Source organism: Puntigrus tetrazona, chromosome 3, assembly GCF_018831695.1.
Source record: "Puntigrus tetrazona isolate hp1 chromosome 3, ASM1883169v1, whole genome shotgun sequence".
NCBI classification, from domain to species: domain Eukaryota; kingdom Metazoa; phylum Chordata; class Actinopteri; order Cypriniformes; family Cyprinidae; genus Puntigrus; species Puntigrus tetrazona.
Genome location: NC_056701.1, coordinates 24,714,758 through 24,737,819, shown reverse-complemented (window position 1 = coordinate 24,737,819; position 23,062 = coordinate 24,714,758). Strand labels below are relative to the sequence as shown.

The window sequence follows — 23,062 nt, the reverse complement described above, 5'->3', positions numbered from 1 at the left end:
GCAAGGCAACTAACATTGATATTCCTCTCAGAATTTCCCTTTTGTACGGCCTGGCGGTTAAAGCTATGACCAAATTGTAACCAAAAACGTTTTGAATTCTACAATCATTATTCACCCCAATGTTGGTCACCCCAACCTTCATTTTTTCTATGGAACCTGAAAAATTTTGAAAAATGTTAGTAACCAAAGTTTCATCCCCACTGATTTTCACTGTATTTTTGACCACACACCATCTTTCACGTTGTGCACAAAAAAAAAAATGTAAGTCTGAACAACATGAGAGTGAGTAAAGAATTGAATAATTTTCTGTTCCTTTAATACATATACCGTAAGTCCCTTAAGGATAAAATCATCGACTAAATGACTACTGAGTAAACCTTTTTAATATGACCTTTAAGAAAACAAACAGCATGTTATGCTAAACACTGACTTGTGTTTCCGTTTCCTAGCTTCTAGACAGACCACAAACACCTACTTGCATGTCAGAAAGCAAGTTCATCTCAGATGGTGACAGATGAAAGCTCTACTTCAAACCCCGTACAGTGCTCAGCCTGGGTTCTGACTGGGAACGTGAGAGGTTTGTCCGATCCCCACGCACACCACACATTGGCAAAATCCACTCTGTTGAGGTCGCTGAGCATCTGGTTGATCTGTGCCGTGTTTTGCAGCACGGCACGAGCTGCTTGGGCCAGGTGGTTTAGAGAGGTGTACCTGCGCGCAGGGTCTGGCGAAGGCACTTGCAGACGTCACCTGAACATATACAAATTCACGGGGAAAGAGGAAATAATAACGAGAAATCAGATTTGCCTTGATCTTTTGCCATATAAGGTCTTTTGGCCTTTGTACCGTTAAAGTAACGCTGCGTCCACGTTTTTTCGAAAATAGGTTTATTTTTCAACTCCCCTGAAGTTAAACAGTTGAGTGAATCCTGAAAGCACTCAGCGCAGCATTTTCAAGTCTTCAAACACTTTTAAAGCACCCCTAGGTTAATACTGCAGTTCTGACTATGTGTCACAACCACACAGTTTTGTCTTCCTGTCAATACTAATTATCATTAACGTCATTTATAAACCAGAGGTTTTGTGGTATTGACTGTAGTGGTTGACTAATGTTGGAAATACCAGGGTGAAAGGTGGCCGATATGATGCATATATATTGTAAAACACAAACTGAAAATGTACTGAAAGCAACTAGGGCGCACACTACTGTTCAAAAGTTTACAGGTTTCTGCTTTAGTTAGGTTAATGCTTTTTTGCGATCAACTGACCTTCACACGAACCATCTCTTCAGGAATGTTCATCATGGCGTTGGTCAGCCAGCTCTCAAGACTTTTCGCAAAGTTTCGGATGGCTTGTGTTAAGGCACCTGGAGGAAGAGTTAAGACGCTCAGCGAAATAAATGACTGCGTGGCAGTGGACGGTTCGCCCGTAATTGGTGCCCTGAATGTCAACCCACATCCAAATTGGCGAATGTCAGAGTGAGTAAAATAGACCGCTCCTGGCAAATGCGACTCACCTGATGGATCACCACCAGCTGTGGCACATACTGCTGCACAGTAAAAAGTAAACCTATAGTGAGGGAACTCACTGGGAATAGGTCTCAGAACGTCTGGGATGAGCATCTCCACCAGGCCCTGGTACAACGTGTTGTCGCGAGTCACGACTCCAGCGGAGCACTGGATCATATTTACAGAGAAGCACCAAACATGACTTGGGCAGTCTCTTCTCAGACTCGTCATGCCTAAGATAGCCACAAAAAAAAAAAAACAGATAGATTTTGCCTCATTATTCTTTAACCCAATAAAGTCTAATGCAAATTTGCAAGGTCTCTGAATGATTGCGTACTAATGAAGCTGATGGAAAAACAGCTACAAGCTGTTGTAGGATTGATAGTTCGTACTTTATTAGTCTCATTCTGAAAACAACCACCTTCAGGGCATGACACACGTCTTTTTACTGCAAAATATGAAGTAAACATAAGCATTACTTACATATTGATAGTAATATTGCAAGATGAACACTTACTGGACTGAAGCGACTTAGGTTTACTTGATTATCCACACACCATTTTCTAGAAAAATGGTGTTACAATGTGAGTACCAAATAAAATCCATCAGACTTTTGAGGAACGCTGCATTGCATTACATGTTCAACTAAATACAACAGAGCTTTGATCATAACACTAGGCATTTAAATATCAGCCTACTATAACTGTTATAAAGGTCTCAATGATTAAACATTACAGTCTATAAGAAGTTTCGAATGTCAGTTGTGTTGGGTCCTATGATTTCTGCAATGCAGAAAACACGAACAGAATCTAGTTATAAAACAATTTACTGTATTACACAGAATGTAGACAAATTTTGGACAGATATATCAAAAGTATGTCAGTACACTTTTATCAACGCGCAGTATGGACTAGCGTCAGTAGAATTTAAGCAGCAAAAATACATTTTTAATATGAATCCTTCATGCTTTGCGCGTTTCGCTGTGTATGAATGGCGCAGACGCACGGTTTCCTTTTCTACAAACATACTGAAGGGCATGTGACGCTCGCTGTGTTTTCAGCTTCTGCTGCCTCAATATATGAGTACATGAACACATGAACATGATTTCTACAATCTCACTTCACGAGCATTTTACTGTTTCTTTTAAGAGAAACTTTACAACGTACAAACAGAAACCTAAAGGTCTTCACAGCAACCCGTCAAAATAAAAGTTCAGTTTAACATGAAAAAAACATGATAGAAATATTACATGATAGAAATATTAATATTAATATTTACTTATATTGTATTCATAGTACTACTACTAATACAATATTATTAAAACATTACTTTTAAAGCAATATTTACCAATTTATTTAGCTGAAATATGTAAATACACAACTCAGTTTAAAAAAAAAATACATTAATAATAATTATTTTTAAATAAAATAAATTACTTAAAGATGCTTTTGATTATAAATATTAAATTAAACAAAGACATGTACTGAAAACTGAATTTTGTAAAAAAATAAAACAAAATAACAAAATAAAAAAAAAAATTTTGTTAAACTTTAAAAAACTTGCTCTTTAATATTGTACATTTAATGATGCCAATTACTTAAGACATGCTTTTTGATTAATAAAATTTTATTTAACTATCAAAACACAGTCTGGAAAAGCATCAAACTGAATCCAGAAAAAAATGAAAACTGTTACATTAAAAATGTATTTTGTATTTTCTGATAATTATTATCTTATATTTCTCTATATACGCTCAGAAGAACCTTGATAAAATCGTCCTGGAAGCAGGAAACCTTGAAATGTAGTGTTGGATTGTGTTGCACAGAGAAGCAAACTTACACAGCTAGAGTTGCCGAGTCCCCTGCCTGACTTTCACTGAACCTCCAAAACGTTTTCCAAAGAGTCTCCACCAAAGGGAACTGAAGGTTGACCATCACGTCCAGAATGGCCTGGAGAAAAATACAACATCAGTAAAAATCAACCCGAAAGAATATTTCGCTTCTACACAGATATTCATTGTGATGCTGACAGTCAACCTCTGGTTTCAAACAGAGAAGGAGAGAAAAGACTCACTTCGCAGTGTTCTCTGTAGAGCAACTGAAAGCTTTTAAGATGTTCCAGCTCAATGCCCTCTGGTAAAGCTCTACCCTGCAGGTCAACATCGGGGAATTCTGGGAGAGCCCGGGACGCATCTAAACATCAAAGATAACAGCAACAATATAATGATTTGTTGTAAAAATCCATGTGAGGGCTTTTTATATGTTTAACCCTGAGTTATGGTCAAATCTCTGCATTAAACCCCAAGTAAAGGTACGTTTCATATTTGCCATTCAGAAGCGGGATTAGCACGACTTTTGCATACACTTCAGGTTACATTTCTGATATTAAAAATCCACACTGACGTCACAACTCACCTAGAAACTGCTGGTACTGCTGGACCTGGGTGCTGATATCCGACAGACCCGAGCTCTGCTGCTGCTGCTGTTGCTGCCCGGATCCTGACGACATTCCGTTAGTGATTCCCTCCACCTTCTGTACCGGCTTCAGTCTTCAGGGAGACAGAACCAGACTGAGAAACACAGGAACCTGAGAGACTGGCAGCAAGATATGAAAGAGAGCACGTGTGTCCACCTCTGTTTCTGGGAGAAGGGCTGCTGCCTCATGGCCAGGTGTTGCTGGTCCTCCATCAGACGGAGCAGAGATGAGCTCGCTTTGATCCATGAGTCCATAGTAGTGATATTTGGAATTCCCTCTGGAACAAACACACCAAAGCTTCAGTGCACCTGCGTGACCTGAACCGGAGGATCGTGGAGGCTTCTAACTACGCATGAGCAGACATATCACCATTCAAAAGTTTGCAGGTTTTTTCAAAGTTTTTTTAATGTTTCTTACGCTAACCGAGACTGCATACATATATATAACCGTTTAATGCACAGGTAGTTCCAGGTAGGTCCGCTGCTTTAATTGACACACACACACAGAGAGGAGAGGAGAGGGAGAGAGAGAGAGAGAGAGAGAGAGAGAGAGAGAGAGAGAGAGAGAGAGAGAGAGAGAGAGAGAGAGAGAGAGAGAGAGAGAGAGAGAGAGAGAGAGAGAGAGAGAGAGAGAGAGAGAGAGAGAGAGAGAGAGAGAGAGATGGAGAGAGAGAGAGAGAGAGAGAGAGAGAGAGAGAGAGAGAGAGAGAGAGAGACATAGAGAGAGACAGAGAGAGAGAGAGAGAGACAGAGAGAGAGAGAGAGAGAGAGAGAGAGAGAGAGAGAGAGAGAGAGAGAGAGAGAGAGAGAGAGAGAGAGAGAGAGAGAGAGAGAGAGAGAGAGAGAGGAGAGAGAGAGAGAGACAGAGAGAGAGACAGAGAGAGAGAGAGAGAGACAGAGACAGAGAGAGAGAGAGACAGAGAGAGAGAGAGAGAGAGAGAGAGAGAGAGAGAGAGAGAGAGAGAGAGAGAGAGAGAGAGAGAGAGAGAGAGAGAGAGAGAGAGACAGAGAGAGAGAGAGAGAGAGAGAGAGAGAGAGACAGAGAGAGAGAGAGAGAGAGAGAGAGGTATCCTGTGACTGAGCCGTATTAACATAGTGTGACTTTTGTGAGTGAACCAACATTTTTATTCATCCAGTCGATCTGATTTGAACATATAATCAAAGAGACACCCGACAAGGTATAGTATAAATGGTGCTTAAATACTTAGAATTTGAGGGGTTTTGATGGGTCACATGACATTTAGTAATAAAACTGCATGTCATGTGACCTGACTTCTCTCACCGTGTGCCCAGGCGTCTGGTCCTCAACCCCATGAACACCGAGCGGATAAGTTTTCCGAAGGACGCCGCGTTGACGGGCTCCAGCTTTTGCTCCTGACAGTGCAGCAGATAGTGGCAGTAGAGAGTAGACCGAGGCAAACTCACCCCTTCCGCTGTCTCATAATTATCCAACAACCACTGCACCTGAGGGCCAGAGGACAGCTGCCGGGATAAGACACACACACACAGCCACACACACACACTCAGACAGAGAGCCCAGGCTAAAAGATGTCCTAAGACAGACAACACACAAACAACCGAATGCAAAACCCGTGCATATGCTTTTGCATGCAGGCGTCGCACATGTAAGTACACTGTAATTACACACTCAAAGTCAACAGTAAACTACTTTCGGGAACCGTATTTCAGGTCATTTTGAAGTTAAACTAAATATTCAAGTGGAAAACTATTTTTTTATCATGAACTGACTGGTTGATAAGAGCTCAAATTTAAATTCATGTCGACTTTAAATGAGTACAGTGTCCTCAAATGCGTAACAAATGGCATTATTTCATGTCTTTTCATATGAATATTGTTATTCTGACAGCTTCATGAAAGCATACAGTGCTGTGAACAGGTCTTTTGTCTGAATTTCTGAGTTTGTGCACATTTGGTATTATTTTTGTTGTATGTAGATCGTGTTGGCATATAGTCTGGTTGAAAAAGAGGAACAAAGTTTCTGGTCTTTCAAGGTTTGAGTTGTAGGAGTAATTTGAGTGTGAAGTAATGCACGGAAAAAGACGAATCAAAAGCAAAACTGTTCAGTAGACGTTACAGCAAACTGGGGTTTTTTTTTGGTTTTATTTTTTTTTTATATCACATACAGTTAACTGTTTTGGGGGCCGGATTTTTTTCATGTGTTTGAAAGAAGTCTCTTATGTTCAGTAAGGCTACATTTATTTAATTGTAAATACATTAATACACTAAAATAAATATTTTCTGTTTGAATATTTTTCAACTTTGATCATTTTTCAATGAACTGAAAATAGTTTTATTTGAAACCGAAATCTTTTGTAACAAATGTTTTGAACAGAATTATTCGGTTCTAACGACCAATTAATTTCTTGTATTTAAAAAAAACAACATAACATAACTAGTGCTGTCAAACGATTAATCGCAATTATTCATATCCGAAATATAGTTTTTTGTTTAAATGTGTGTGCTGTTTATTACGTATATATAAATACACACATACAGTATATATTCTGAAAATATATACATTTCATTATATTATATATAAATATATTTAATATATATGTGTAAATAATAAATAATAATAATAATAAACCATACAAGGGTGGATTAGAACCCTCAGCCTCAGAAATGCTTGACTGAATGACTGATGAATTATATTGTATTATTAATACTTCTATACGTATAATAATATAGTAATAACTTTGCACTGCCTGCACTGTCTGTAGTTACACCACTGCATAACAAATATATACACTCATATATTATTTAAACAAAAAACAGGATTAACCATTTGACAGCATCCTCACGTTTTGGTTATAAATCTGACGACATTCATTGACATGCAAAAATACAGAAAACCAGAGAGGAGCGAGCACTTGTACACAGCTCTGTATGCCTGTCGACAACTGTTTCTGCGTGCCGTGGCATACAAGACGAGTATGCAATGAGACGATAAATCAATAAAATACCTCAATTCTTAACTAAAAGAATTTTGTAACAGAGCGTGCAGCAAAACTGGAAGGCCGCCACGTATAGGAACATGTCGAACACAAGGCCATCTGTCTCTCACGGTTATTATGAACATGGTTATGACTGAATTTGAATGTTTTCAGCGATGAATACGACAGCACAGTGAAAGCCTCAGCAAGCACCGCCGACAAGCTGCATGTCAGCTGTCGTCATAGTAATGGCATGCTGTTCCTGATAAAAAAAACATTCTTCATGGAATAAAACTGAAAATGAAATAAATTTGGACTTGGAAGTATCACTGTGCTCTCTGGCAGGTGGAACGGAGCGATGAGATCACCATGCGTTTAAATTTATTTGGGTGGCGGGGATAGGGGGGGAATCTGTGAGTGGCGATGAGTGACGATTAAGCCCCGCCCCTGCTGTCGTCATACCTTTTTGTCTGCCGACGGCACGCTATTGTCCTCGCCTTCGTTTATACTCACGGTGGCTGGAGAGCACGCAGTGGGGTGCGGATAACCGTGACCGCTTCGCTGCTGCCGGTCCCCGCCGCCGCCAGCATGTAGCCGCCCTGAATCACGAGTAGCTCCGCTGCTACCGTTAGCCTCGCCCCCGAGTCTCCGAACCGTTCGACGCCGCCCCAGTGGCTGCCACTGCGGCTGTGACTCCGCCCCTGCCGCCGTGGTGGGATTGGCCACGATCTGCCCCGCCCCCGCCACAAACATGGACACCCCGGGGGATCCTGTGGTCACGGAGACGGTGAGGGGGTTCCCGGGGGACGTGGCCTCGGATCCAGAGGCAGGGGTGGTCTCGTGAGTACTGTCCAGCAGTGGTCTGGGTGTACAGGGGAGTCTCTGTGTACGGGAAACTGCTGGAACGACTGCGAGAAAAACAGCAGGGTTACAACAGGCCCGTTCACACAGAGCACGATAACGATCTTAATATTAATTTTTCTTAATATTAATGAATATACACATAAATACATATTTATTTTGCATGTGATTAATTAATCACAATTAATTATTTGACTGTCTGTATTCAAACAAGCACAACTTTGTTTCACACTGTCTATCTTTTGACACCACAATTGATATTCGTATCCTTCAAGCAGTGCTAATAGTTTCTTAAAACAGTTGTCTAACCTGTGGTTAACAGTAGCTATGACAAAGAGCTAGCTGTCAATTCAAGAAGCATGTATAGTGTGAAAAGCCCCGATCCTACACATGTGCACAGGACGTGTTGGTTCCTGTAAACACTCACATGGTGCTGGTGGTGTAGTTTGCATCTCCTCCTTCCACATACTGCACCTGGTTGGTATACACATGCTGGACTGGCACCTGTTGGAGCTGCTGCTGTACCTGTGGTGCACATACACCAATACACAAATTAGGAAGGCAAAATTGACACAATCGGTTATGCTTTAAACCCTAATTCTGCAATAAAAACATGCCTGCAGCCACATTCAGTGCACTAATTCAGTGTTTCCCAACCTTTTAATCTTATCTACACTCTGAAATAAAACCCCAACACTTGGGAGTAAGGTTTAAGTACAGAAATCTGTATTAAACTCATATTACACCGGATAGCATTTTCATTATTGTTATTAATATATTGGGAACCTCCAAAATTATTTTTTTTAACTAAAACAATCAATACTGTGGGTAAAAAAATAGACTTAGTTTCTACAAAAAGTAGTCGTATGCTGGGATAAGTTTAATTATTAAGTAAACCCCAGCAATACACTAAAATTTAGCTTTTATTATTAGTTTTATTATATTTATTATTTTATTTATTTATTTAGCATTTATTAAAGTTATTTAGATTTTTATATAAAATATATTACTGATTATAATATGATTACTGACTAAATTAATATAAAAATATTTAATATAAGCAAATGTTGAATCTTTTAGATATTTTTCTGTTAACCTTTACTTTTGAGCTTTCAAAGAAAAGAAAAAGAAAAAAAGATATATAAAATATAATATATCACTTTTTCTACATATTACAATGATTTCTGAAAATTCAGCTTTGCATCATAAAAATTATTCATGATTTAAAACAGAAAACGGTTATTTTAAACTGTAATCATATTTTACAATATTACTGTTTTTACTGTATTTTTAACCAAATAAATGCAGCCTTGATTAGCATGAAGAAACTTCTTTAAATAACATTTTTTTTTTAAATCCTACCAACCCTAAACTTTCGAACAATATTGTGTGTATCATATATTTTTAATTTAGGCTCCCCACAGATCCTTGGTTGGAAATCACTGCACTAAAGGATCTAACACAATCAACTCGGTCTCACTGACTGACCACAGCTATAACTACAACACCGTGTTTTAACTGAAGTCACCTACACTATGGGCTGAGGGCATCTCATAGAGGTAAGACTGCACATCTGGCACAGCAGCAGAGGTGTAGAAGACCCTGTCTGTCTGCCCGTCCACTGACATGACGGGTAGAGATAAGGTGATGGGTGAACAGGCGACAGGCAGAGATGGGGGGAAACAGGATGAGCAATCCAGCAAACCTCCGTTGACAGATGCATAGGATAAACTACCTCCAAACGGGTTAGTGCTTTTCTCTAGTAGTACTACCGCTGGCCTATGCTCCAACCAGTGTTCTATCTGTCTCTTTCTCTTCACCTCACTCTCTCTCTGTGCATCACTTCCTCTCTGTCTGAGAAAAGAGTCCTGAAATCAACCGTTAGAGAGTTAGACGACTGTAATCTTTGCATTTAAAGGTCCCCTTAAGCACGCGTTCTTTGTGGTGAGTAGTGACGTAATTTCAACTGAAACAGGAAGACAGGGCAGGAAATATTGAGAAGCCCCGTCTCCTTTTAAAAATAGCAAACAGCGTTGTTTATATCTGACCTGGCCAGAGCCTTTGAGCTCGGTAAAGCCGCATTTGACAGCCACAGTCTAGATTACTCCATAGATTCAATATGAAACTCTTGCTACAACAAAATAGTGATCATAGTGCTGGGCGGTGTGACAAAAAAATATATATTATACCGGTTTCAACGCTATTTTTTTTTAAGCATGATCAGGTGTTAACCACATATTCTACTGACATGTTAACCAGGAGCCACTCTTATTTATAAATCGCAAAACATCCTCTGATGAAATAAACAGGCAGCTACATTAAAAAAAAGAGCGACTCTGCGGTAGTTTTGGCTGTAATTGTACTTTTTTTTAAAATCTCATACAGCGCACTGTCTGCGTCTGAGCAACTGGAAAAAAAACAAAACAAAAAAAAAGTGCATGCTTCCATCTTCCAGGTTTATTAAAAAAAGTCGTCAGTATGTATATTCTAAGAAAACGCCGCTTACTAAAGTTACTTTTGTAAAGTGACGTTGTTTAAATGACATACACCGGTATTGCGGTATTTAAAAAATTTGTATCATAAGAAAAATAAACGCCAGTATTTGTATAAACCGGTATATCGCCGAGTGATCATAATCATGCTGAGTGTTTAATATTTGCTGACTCTGTCATATGATTTTGCTCTGTGCGATCGCATCTCTGTGTCCGCTGCCAGGATTCAGCATGAAACTACACCTCATTTGCCCCAAATCGAGAGCATATTTACACCGCCCGAATCCTCTCGCCGGCGGGCGGGCGCTTCAAATTGTAGAGAGAATTTGAGCGGTCGGAAGATTTGACGTGAAGCTGAAGTACAAGGTGACATTAAAATAATTGTTGATCCATTTTAGCGGAACTGCTCATTTTAAACGCTTTTATCTTCTAAATGCTAATTCTGTCACTGGCTTATAGATAACCTTAATGACACTAACACCCAAAAAAAGTAAAGTGCTTTTGAATTCAGGGGGACTTTAAGCAACAGTTAGGCCACTTTTTTCTAGATGAACTATAATGCAATACATTCGAGATGTCAAGATGCATTGGAAAATGAAATGGGAGTCACATAAAATGCAGAGAGAGCCAGGCTTTACTGACATAATAACACACACTTATATGAGTGAGAGCGCTCACCTCTTGTGTCAGGTGCACCGATTGTAGGCTGGTGACATTCAGCTGGGTGCCCGGCTCTGTTTTTGTTGTCTGAGATGTGGCTTGAACTACTGACCTCTGTTAATAGATTACAGGGGAAAAAAAGAGAAAAACATTAGCTTCCTGAAAAAGCTCCTGTGAGAACGGCGAACCACAATCTCATTGATCTAAACTGGGCCATGGTTTACAGCTTTAATGCTAAAAAAGATTTTCAGACCCTCTTATTTTTAACTTTACCCTGAAGAAATTAATTGCACTTATGTTTAAAATAAGATAAAGACTTCAGTCTTATCGGTGGCCTAATAAAATGTATCTGGGGCAAAGATGATCACATGTTAACCTGAATACCGCTCACTTTACCTCAGTAACCCTCCTGTTTTCAGAACCTTACACTTATGTATAAATAAACCGTAGCTAACCGCATTTAACATTTAAATTAGCATTTAACATTTAATCATTTAGCAGATGCTTTTTTTCTAAAGTGAGTTAACAATAGAAGCATTTAGATCAACGAGAGACCAACAGTAAACAAGTACCAGCTATTCTAGTAATAGAATAGAATAGAATAGAATAGAATAGAACAGGTGCTGACGAAAAACACAAACCCAATATGACTAAATGTACCTTTAAGTATGTTTTAGGTATACTACTTTTAAGAGTTTTATTTTTTGTCTTTTATGCTCACCAAGACTGCATTTAATTGACTTTATTTGACTTGAAATATTATTACAATTTAAAAAAAAAAAAATCTATTTATTTCCTGTGATGAAAACGTATTTGAGGAATAGTAAGCATTTATTTGAAATAGAAATCTTTTATAATAATATATAAATATATATAAATGCCCTGGTCACCTTTAATCAATTTAATGCATCCTTATTGAATAAATAATTTTTTTTTATTAAAAAAAAGGTATGACTTGCAGTTTATAAATGTAATTATTAGAGTTTAGACGATGAATTTGCGAAGGATTGAATTTGCGAATGAATTGTTGAAGGATTTGCGCTGATTAAACAGGAACATTTATTTCAATCTTAATATAAATCTTAAGAAACATACACATTATATGCACCTGGACATCTAGTTGCTCATCTGTGGATGTACACTTTGTTATCCAGCTCTGTGTATATTTACCAGAATCCTTTGGACAGGCTAAACTACCGATCTGTCTTTAAAACCTTTATGTTTTTTGAAAGCAGTGGCTTCCTCTGTGGTTACCTCCCACAAGTGCTGTTCGGGGTAAACATGGTACACAACAGCAAAATCCCTCAATCGTCATGTCTCATTCGTTTGAGGACTGCATGGCAAGCCTTTTTCTAAGAACTGCTATTCTACAAAACTCCAACAGACCCAAACAACAAGCAGTGCTGGATTTCCTCCATCTGCGTGCCGACTGAGGCCAAGGCGTTTCAAAATTCTCTCACAGTTTTCTAAGCTTCAACAACATTTCTTCCGGTCTGATGAAGTCTGATTTAATTAGACTGTGCTGAAGTAAAAAAAATTAAAAATAAATAAATAAATCAAGAACTTGGTATGAAAGACGCTTTCTGTATTTTCACAGTTGTGTGTTTTTAGATATTACAAGACAGGTCGAAAATACTTGAAATGAAATGCAAGTCATTTTAACTAAAAGCTTTTTAAACATTTACATGCTTAAGTCCATGACCTTGATTGCTTTTTTGTGTGTGCTCAACTACATATATTTCTGGTTGACTAGTAGTCGTTCATTTTAAGCATATAACCATAAACCATACAAAATCACGATAATGAGCCTTCAATTGCCTGCACAGATCACCAGCAGATATAATAAATATGATTTATCTCAGGGAAAAACAGCAAGTAGACTGCATTAACATTTAAATCATTTATGGATAAACTTTTGTTTTGGGTTTAAGAGACGAATTTGTATACGTTTTGTTTCATTCAATATAGATATATTTTTTATGTCTGTAAAGGAAAGTATACGCACGGTTTCAACCTAGGTTCTCAAAGACAGAAAGCGCATCCTGTTTGCTTTCATCGTTTTACAAAAGCACAAGGTTTCGTCGATGTATTGAGCGCTAATAAATAACGTAGCGTTTTTGGAAATTCTAAAAAAACTATTTTAAGAGTATTGTAAGAGCGGTGTCCAAACCGGCGCCTCCGTCTGTCCTGGAGTGAGCGAGCGGATCTTCACCTCGCATTTTTCTCGGTTAACGTTTATTACCGTGTATTAACGTGTATTATCACATAGACCAGTCGTAACCGATCTGCCATCACAGACTTTGTGACTTCGCCACGCACCATTATAACGGTCGGTCAACTATTAGGAGCAGCCCTAGTATTTGGGCACACGGGTTTAGGGTTTAGGGTTTAGGGATAGCCTTACCTGTTGGGCGCTCTGCACCTGCTGCACCACCTGTGTAGGAACTCCAGTCTGGACTACGGCAGCAGGAGGACTAGAATCTGACACAGAGTCACTGGAATGAAGAGAACCCTCTACAGAAAGGAAAAATTGAGAAAAAGAAGCGCATTAATATTTGATAGAAGTTTTATCCAACGTGACCTGCATTGCATTCAAGGTACACGGGCCGCTTGAGGCGCCGCTTCCTGTAGGGGCTCAAGTCTGCAGCAAGGAATTGCTGGGGGAGCCGCCGCCACGCAGCAGCGCCTGGCCTGATGTGGGAGCTGGGCCACCGCCTCCTGAGGCTGGGAGGCCTGCGTGCAGCTCCTCACATACGCTGGGGTTGCCATTGACCACAATGTGCAATAGGAAATGAGAAATTCATTTTTTGAGGGTTCATTCTGTGATAATAACTGGCCTAATGTATATTATCAGATTACAAACCCAGAGGAATGATTTTAAAGAATATAATCAATCCACTTATTACAAAGTAGGATTTTCAGCAAAATCATTTTTTGTTAAATGTACACTGCTTTGAGGTTTCCAAAATCGTGATTCGCTTGTTGTCGTAACTAGTAGAAAATGTGTAAATCGCAGTCTTAAATGCAAATACAGTGAGACTAAAACCAGTACTTAGCTTCATTTACTGCAATCTGCAGAGAAAGTTAGCAGTGTGATACGCAGAGAATGCGGGAAGAAAGCTTTCTGGCTCTAATAACTTAGATGAGGAGGTTCATATTCAGACATTGGGGAATATTAGACTTCCAGTGACGCAAGTCACTGACCAGTCAGTATTTCTCAGAGAGCCATGCAATCATTTTTAATTTCATCATGTCATAGCTAATCACCATTGTCAATAGGTGTGGTGGCGAGTTCTGCACTGATGTAGAAGGTTCTAAGCATGAATAATAATAATAATAATAATAATGAAGATGATAATAATACACAACACTAACAAAGTGTCTTGAGTTTTCATTGCATCACTAAATCACCACCTTTGGCACAGTCATGTGGTCTCCAAGAAAGCCCCTAAAGACTACAACCTTTTGTTGGGCCAGCATAAAGAAGAGTATGGGAAGTTAGGCAAGAGCATTTGGTGTGTCCTATTACTAGAAACCTGATAACTTGCTTAAAATGAATAGAGGCCATACATCACGTTGTCAAGAACATAGTACACACACACACACACACACACAAAAGGTAAGTGCTTTCTTTTCTTTGATACTTCCTAAAAATTCAATCCCATCTGTTATTAAAAACCTTGTATGTGACCCTTGGACCACAAAACCACAAAAAGTCATATGGGTAAATTTTTTTATCATTGATGAATTATACATCATCTGAAATATGAATAAATAAGCTCTACTGCTATATGTTTTTTAGCATAAGACAATATTTGCTGAGATACACCTGAAGGGCACAATAGGTAGTTGTTACATATATATGTTATGCAGTTATATATATATATATATATATATATATATACAGGCATATATATATATATATATGTAAAATTCCTCTTTAAACTTATCCAAATATTCAGTCTTGATATATTACAGGAAATTAACATATCTTCTTAGAACACAATCTTTACCTAACATCCTAATGATTTTTGGCATAAAACACTTAATCAAAAACTTTGACCCATACAATGTATTACTGGCATTAATGTTACAAATATGCCCTGTTACTTATGACTGCTTTTGTGTTCCAGGTTTACAAATATCCTCCTCAATAAAAATAAATATCAATGTCAAATTTCATGTCAGTACTAATTTCATTTACTTCTGTTGTTCTAATCTGCCTAGTTTATGATTCAATTATGCAATAATCAGATCAAACAAGTCTGTATACATCTTGCTTCTTTGTTTAGTTATAACGTTAGCTTATGATTTTTTATCAATTTGCATCATATGATGTAGTTCACATAAGCAAATATCTTACATAATTACATAATTATAATACAATAATAATAATTTATATAATCGCTGGCTAGGAGGGAGATGTCCACATCCACCACCTGAATGCATATATTTCTATAATACCTCAACATTTATACTAAAGACGTAATGATCTAATACATGATAAGATGCATAATAATAATACAAATAAAATGTGACTTACATAAATGAACAGCCATTGGCTTCTATAACATAAGTATGCTTATCCATATAAAGCATCATTTAATCAAAACAGAAAATGTCACTAAATAAACCATTTGAACCTTGTTAGTTTATCCATAAACCAAACGCATAAATGTAACATGGCATACACCTCACACAAAAGAATCCTACTCGTGGTCGTGCAAACATTTCGACCCCGGCACCTGCGCAGTCAAATGTCCTGTTTTGTATCGTCATTTACAATGCACTGACTGCACATTATATCATATATGGTTTCATATCCAACAAACATCGATTGGTCAAGCAAAGGTGAAGAACGGGAGAAAGCGTCTGCTTTATACATGTCAACGTGCTCGTCGATGTAACTATGCCAACAGCGTTATAACAATTTTGCCCATAGCAACGCTAGCCGAGCGCTACGGATGGGTGGCTATCCAGCAATGTATGAGACTCACGGCTATTGCAAAATAAATACCTCGCCATTTTGTACAACCTATCTAGCATATCGTCATAACAACGAGCAGCTTCGGCTGAGGCTGCTGCAGAATAATGTTTATCCTTCGAGACGCGTTCGTTCCAGCGCTGGACACGATCGCTTAGCAATCCTGCTCAACGATAATGATTATTGACGTCGATAGACGCTAAAAATATCATCATCCTTCGCACCTGTTTCTGTTTCTCTTTTCACGCACTGAGACTTCGTAAGAAATATAAAAACGGAATCACCTCTTATTCCGAGTGACTTTTCCAGTGGTACTTTGATTTAATACGCTTTTGTCAATGAATCGGGGTTGTTGTTGTTGATTCTCGTTGCTGGGTTCTTGTCACCACGACTACCGTGGCTATGGCGCTTCGTCTCCAATTCGGCAACTGTTGTTACCCACCTGCAGCGTTCGCCCCCTTTATTCGTCTGGATTGGTCCGTTACACCAACTATAACGTGCCGTTGTCTTATTGGTGGAACCGGGGAGCCAGCGCGCTATAGTATGGACCCGTCTGTCTGAAGCCTGCACAATCATAAACCGCAGTCTCCACGCTTTTGTGGCGCTGATCTGAAATCAGCGTCATGTCGCTAGCATTTATCGCTCGTTCGCGGTTACTGAACATCTGGCAGAAAGCTGATCTGAACTAATGCCAGGTAAGAGCTTTAAACGCGGGTTTCTTCCCTCCAAATAAAAACCAACAGGCGCAGTAAATCCATGCAATTTTGATTAAACGTTGAGACTGGCAAAAGCTTTTTGTGCTCACATGATTATTTTAGCATAGTAATTACACTTAAGAGTGCGACTGCACCTTGAATTAAACGACATATATGAACAACCTGTTCCGGCTCGCTTTGCCTAATTAATGACAAAATTCAGGTTCATAATAGAATAATGATTCAAGCAGCTTTTATGAAGTGCATATATTTAAAATAACTTAAACCTGAGAAAAGTGAATGTGATGGAAGTGTAATTTTGTGTTTTTATAAGATTTAAAAATTTACACACACACACACACACACACACACACACACACATACACACACACACATTATAGGTTATACTTTATTAAATATTATATACATTTCCTAGGCCACCATCCATGCGTCCACAATATTAGAGTTACTGTCTTCTTCAAATGCTGCTGCTGTTGGCATTGTTATCTTCGCACAAGTTAAAAATTCATTATTCTCTTTGTCTGCCTGATACTGGTGACCTTTTGTCCACATGATGCAGGACGCCGTGTGCAGCTTGACTGCGTTATCACACTTCTGAGTTTGCCATACTCGCCACATCTCTTGTCTCTTAACTCCTACACCTCATAGTCACTACTCAGTCCAGAAAAAATGGTGAAAAAAAATAAATGATGCATTGGTAGATAAAAGAAAACGTGTGTTCGGGTGAACCCGGGACACGCATTTTGGGGAGCTCGTTCTCGCGCTCTTAAATGTGCAAGTCTTACGGTTTTCACCACAGTGGATGATAAAATATGCATATTCCTGCGGCCGTAACAAAGAGACAATGCACGCTATTACACTGTAAATTTATTTAAACGCCGAGGCGCCACAGAAAACGGGCCTTCTGAAGTGGCATTCATTTAATTATTTTTCAGTTAAAAGTCAGAACTAAATGTGATCTTTGAGCTTTGATCAATGCAATGTAAGACTTCTTTGAGTGAAGCTGCTATGGTACAAATGTAATAAACTTTAATCATTAATGAAATTATTTCTAACTAGGAAAATAATAACGGACAGCACTGCATCAAATAATCATAGGCTCGATTCCTGCAAGAAATGTATAAAATGTGTATCTTAATGTTATAATTAAATATGACATCCAGATGCCAAAAATGTAACTGAAATACACATTTATTGAGAAAACAGACCCATATCTTAACGTAATCACCAAAGAGAAATGTTCAGTTATAACATCCTTAAGTAGAGTCAGATGGGCAAAATATGATTCATCATTTTAAATGAAGAAAGAGGCTCTAGTGTCACAGAATGTCACATTATAATTACATTACCCACCTTTCTCTGCTCGTGCTGCACGAATCGAGTTCAGTCGCTGTCCGCAGGGTTATCAGTGACTCTGCTGTGGCAAGGTGGTGGAAGCTGAGCGCGCGCGCCCTCACCCTTTGCTAAGAGAAAACAGAGTATCTGATGAAAATCACAGAACTTCTCCTCCTCCGTCAAACAAGGCCTGGCTCCTGAACCCGGCTGGAATGCCGGCAGGGAAGCAGCTTGAAGATCAACCGCCGCTGGTCGGGGCAAAGACCCGCTTCAGCATGGATGTGGGAAAAGCATTAGCGCTGTGAGTGTGTCTGCCAAGGCTGAGTATTGCAGCGCTTGGACGGCCCTCGTACGAGAGTCAAGTTGTGCGGCCGGGAGTTCATCCGCGGCTAAGTTACCTTCACCTGCGTGAGGCTTCTCGGTGGAAGCGCTCCTTGACTAACACTGGTTAGTATCGCAAGCCTGAGTTGTAACAATATTACAAATGTTGAATAATTACTTCACATATCTTATACTATATATATATATATATATATATATATATATATATATATATATATATATATATATATTTTTTTTTTTTTTTTTTTTTTTTTATTATTATTATTATTTAATTATTTTATTTATTTATTTTTTACTGTTGAGTTAATTAAAATAGACATCATATCACAAATACAGAATACTTTTTTTATACAGAAAAATATGCTTGATTTAAACCTTTTCTCCACTTCAAAACTTTTTTAAAATGCAGGTTTGTAACACATGCTATTTGCATATGCATATACGCACTACCCTTAATTCTCAGTTTGTACCTGTGTTTTAAACCAGTTGATTTTTGCTATTCAAAATATATTCTAAAATTTATAAAAAATTCTTTTTGAAAGAAAATACATACTTTAGCTAAAGGAATTGATCAAATAGTGACATTAAATTCACATCTGAATAAATACAAAAGACAAATAAAGTATATATTTAGTCTAAATGGAGTTAACTGTAATAACATTTCACAATAATATCAGTGTGGCTTTATTTTTGAACTAATAAATGCAGCCTTTGTGTAAAGTAAAAGCCTATGTAAAACATTACCAGTATAAGTCTTTATTTTTTCAAAATCTATCCTGAATTTCTGATTTTCTTCACCAGAAATCATTCATCGCCAGCAGCACTGCAGGCCAATAGCATTGTATGAAACATCTCTTCTTTCCCGGAGATGAAATCCTGGACTTATTCAGCTCATATGACAGCAGCGCTGCAGACGGTGCCGTGCTGCACGAAGTTGCACCGCCCTCCAGCATGCTCCTGACTCAGATCTTCCGGCGCAGACCCGCGGGGAACAGGAAGGGTGGTGTAACAGCAGGCCCGCCGCCTCTCATTTCTCAGGAGTGTGCTCAAGCGCCGCGCATCGGGACAGAAAGTGACGTGACGAGTGGTGGGGACTGTCCAACGCCTGCTGCAGTAGGCTGCAGCAAAGTGAGAAATCAGCCATGCCTGAAGAAACTGGCCTTCTACAGAACGCCCAGTGAACAAAAAGCGCTGCACGCGGTGCTTCTCCAATCCTTGTCCCGTGATTTACTTCTCATATTTTAAAGCTTCGAGACTTGTTCGTGGTTTGCATTGAGTCTACACGCATTTTGTGGTAATTCTAATTCTAAATAAAGATTTTATAAAGTTTGATGTTGTAAAGTCATAAGTTGGGCTACTTTTTGTATTCGATCTTGTATTCATGCACCTTTATCTGGAGTATATTTTCTCTTGAATAAAGACGGTTTGAAGACCGCTACATGAATCAGCGTTTAAAGCTTTATTTACATATATAACCATAAAATCTTTTTTAATAAACCTTTAATCAAGCTGTCAAATTATGGCAATTAATTTTAAAAAGTCGCTTTAAAAGTTCTTATTATCTCTCATTGCTGAAACTACAGTAATGGGGAAGACTGCTGACATAACAATGGTCAATGACAGGCAGTTCAGGCTGGCTGTTCACAGAGTGCTAGTATTAAAGCATATTAAATGACTGGCAAGAAAGGCGGTGTGATGAATCTGCAAACGCTTTGAAGTAAAGCTGATTCAAAACACTTGGGAGAGCTTCATTGCTGAGTGGAGTCGTCCAGACACCAGACGCTCAGGATGTAAAGGTTAGTAAATCTTTCTGAAACAGAGAAACACCAGAAGCATCTTACCAGGGCTAAGGAGAAACACAGCCAGACTGCAGCTCAGTGGTCCAAAGTCCTCTTTCAGATAGTGCGTTACATTTGCATTTCTCTGGAAATCAAGGGTCTTGGAGGAAGACTGGAGAGGCACAGAATCCAAGCTGCTTGAAGCCCAGCGAAGTTTCTAAAGTCACTGATGATTTGTGTGGTGCTGTGATGTCTGCTGGTGCCGTTCATATCTGCTCATTTCAAGTCTCAAAGCTACCTTCTCCAGGAGATCTTCTGACAAGCTTTGCTGGATGCTACTTCTTTTCCATATAGGGACTTTTAGCACCCGCCTTACAGTAGACAAAAAACCACTTCCAAGTGGATATTAGTGCTCGGACAATGTGACAGACAATGCCTGAGGTGACGCCCATGTGGTATTCATGGTATATTTTTACCATGGCATGAGAAACTTTGGATCCAACAACACGGATTTATGCTGGTGCTTCCACTGGGTGGAACCCCTACTCATAGTACTGTGGCAAAAAATCAACATACTTTTAAACATACCTTTACATAACTTTGAATCTTTTCTGATTTTCGATCATCTTGTGAAGAGTGATGGGTCCCTATATCACGCCTGAAAACCACCACAAAGGCCAAATACAGTCCTAAATCTTAAAGAGTGATGCTACTGACGCCTGCGTCCAGTTCAATTTGCAAGTTATAATATGAAGCATGAAGTATGTTTATGTCTGTGTTCGAAATGCCATACTACTCTCACTGCTTCTCGTAATATCCAGTATGTATGCTGTGTATGGGTGCTAAAATGTTCGGTACTTAATGGAATATATCCGGATGACCTACTTCTATATTATGTTGTGAATCTGCTGGAACATAACCTAAGTCCGCTGGAATCAGTACAGAAGCTGTAGAATAATGTTGGCATACTTATTGCAGTACAATAATAAATAAAATACCGCATTAAATAAAAATGATATTTCAGAATATGTGCAAACCCATTTTAACATATGCTAAAAGGATTGTATTGTTAGTGAATGACCGACGGTGTTCTATCAACTTTCCCGTTCTGCTACCAGATGAAAGGCATATTCGTGGAATAAAAATCTTCAGTAAATATTTAAAGTGTTCAAATAAAAACGCCTTGTTAATGATACAGTTGTTTATTGTATACCGTATTGTTTAAAAATAGTAGGAAGTATGCACTGTGCACTAGGGTAGTAAGTTATTATGAGTTCAGTCTATCAGCTATTTCTGTTTTTTGGCCCAAGCCTTCACGTGAGCGTGAACCAGTTTTATTTCCTTCGGGATGAGAAACGGGCGTTTCCTGAGCTCTATTAAGATTTTGCTCTGCAGGTTCAAAATACATTCTTCAAATGCTCGCATTGCAGATGATAGATTGTGGTTTGGTGCATCCGCAAAGCACCAAAGTCGATCGAGACAGCGCACGTGGGCGCGTGCGACTCGTGCTCTCAGAAACGGTTTCTCCACAGGTCCTACCGAGCTTAGAAGAACTGCGTGATCAAACTCAGCCTCCGCTGGATTGGTCGGCTGGCTTGAAAGCAGGAGGGTTTCGTCGCATAAACTCAAGTAAATCTGCGAAATACAATTTACACGCGAGGCCAGCTCGAGCCTGTCATCCCCAGTCAGAGGGGTATTGGCGATGGCAGACTCGGATCAGGACGAAAGTCAGACTTGTATCCAAAATCCAATGAGGACCCGGAAATAGGAAGAGTGATTACGGGAAATAGAGCGCGCTCGTTCCAGGATGCCGAAAGCGAGCGTTAGCGCGTTCGTGTTAATTCTGTGGGAGCGAGTGGCGGTTGTGAAAGCGCTGTCTCCGCGGGACGCCGATGCGCCACCTCTGATAGGAGCACGCAAATGTTCGCGATTCGCGGACTCTCTGTGACTCCGGCTGCTCGGTTAACGGACGTTGGCAGGTCACACGCGGAGGCCGCGAGCGATGGCACGGCGCGCGCTTACCGTAACGTTACCTGCTTGTGGATACAAACTCGAGGTGGGCGCGAGTGCTTGGCTTTCTGCGTTGTTTAGTCGTTTTAAACTTGTTTCGTATGAACTTCAGTGATGCGTTTCGTTTCACAGATGTGCAAAATGCTTCTTAAAAAAACACGGGAATTTTTGGCAGATGCCACTTTGCAAGCGATCTGTCGCACGCGCCGGCTTAAGTATTATTTAGGTCGCTTTTATATTAAACTAAGCAGTGTTTTTTGCCTCATGATAAACATTCACGTGGACAGGCCATCGAGTTCGTAAAACTTATCTACATGTTTTTTGTTTTTTTCATCGCCTTTGCCTCAACTTGTTCTTTTTGTCTTTTGTTGTCTCTCGTGGTTTTTTCAGTCTCTTGTATGGATGATGAACTGCTCGTGGAATCGAGGCCTTCTTTGCCGTGGGCCACAATGTGTCTGTTCTGTGCCACACATGAGTCTGCTGAGCGGACGGACAGCTGGGGAATCTTGCCAGCTTTATGTTATCATTACATCAGGCCACAGATTATGAGTTTCGAGCACATGTGTTAATACCAAAGAAACCTTCCTTCAGCTTTTCTATCGCATGGAACATGCAGAGAGTGTCTGGTGCCTGTGTAACAGGGACAACTTAGATGGCTGCAAAGTTACAGTAAGAGGAGGGGCTGTGTGAGTATGACAGAACCCTTTACCTGCATTCTCTTGATACCTCATTATTATTTGCTCTAGACCAATTAAGTGCTACAAGAAAACCTCAGTTACTTTCTTATAGCATTTTTGGGTATTCATAAACACATTTTTCGTGACTAGATCACACACATTATTAACGGAAGAATTACACAATAAGGGGTTTAACAAAAAATACAGGATGCATATTTTGAGCCTTTAAATTTGATTACTCAGTCATATCAGGTGGTAAGATGGTGGCATGA

At 39.2% G+C, this 23,062-nt stretch overlaps 1 pseudogene; it reads right to left on the bottom strand.

Moving 5' to 3' along the window:
* Window positions 1-500: 500 nt before the first annotated feature.
* On the bottom strand, window positions 501-17,266 carry LOC122341371 (annotated as a pseudogene).
* Between the last annotated feature and the right edge of the window lie 5,796 nt (window positions 17,267-23,062).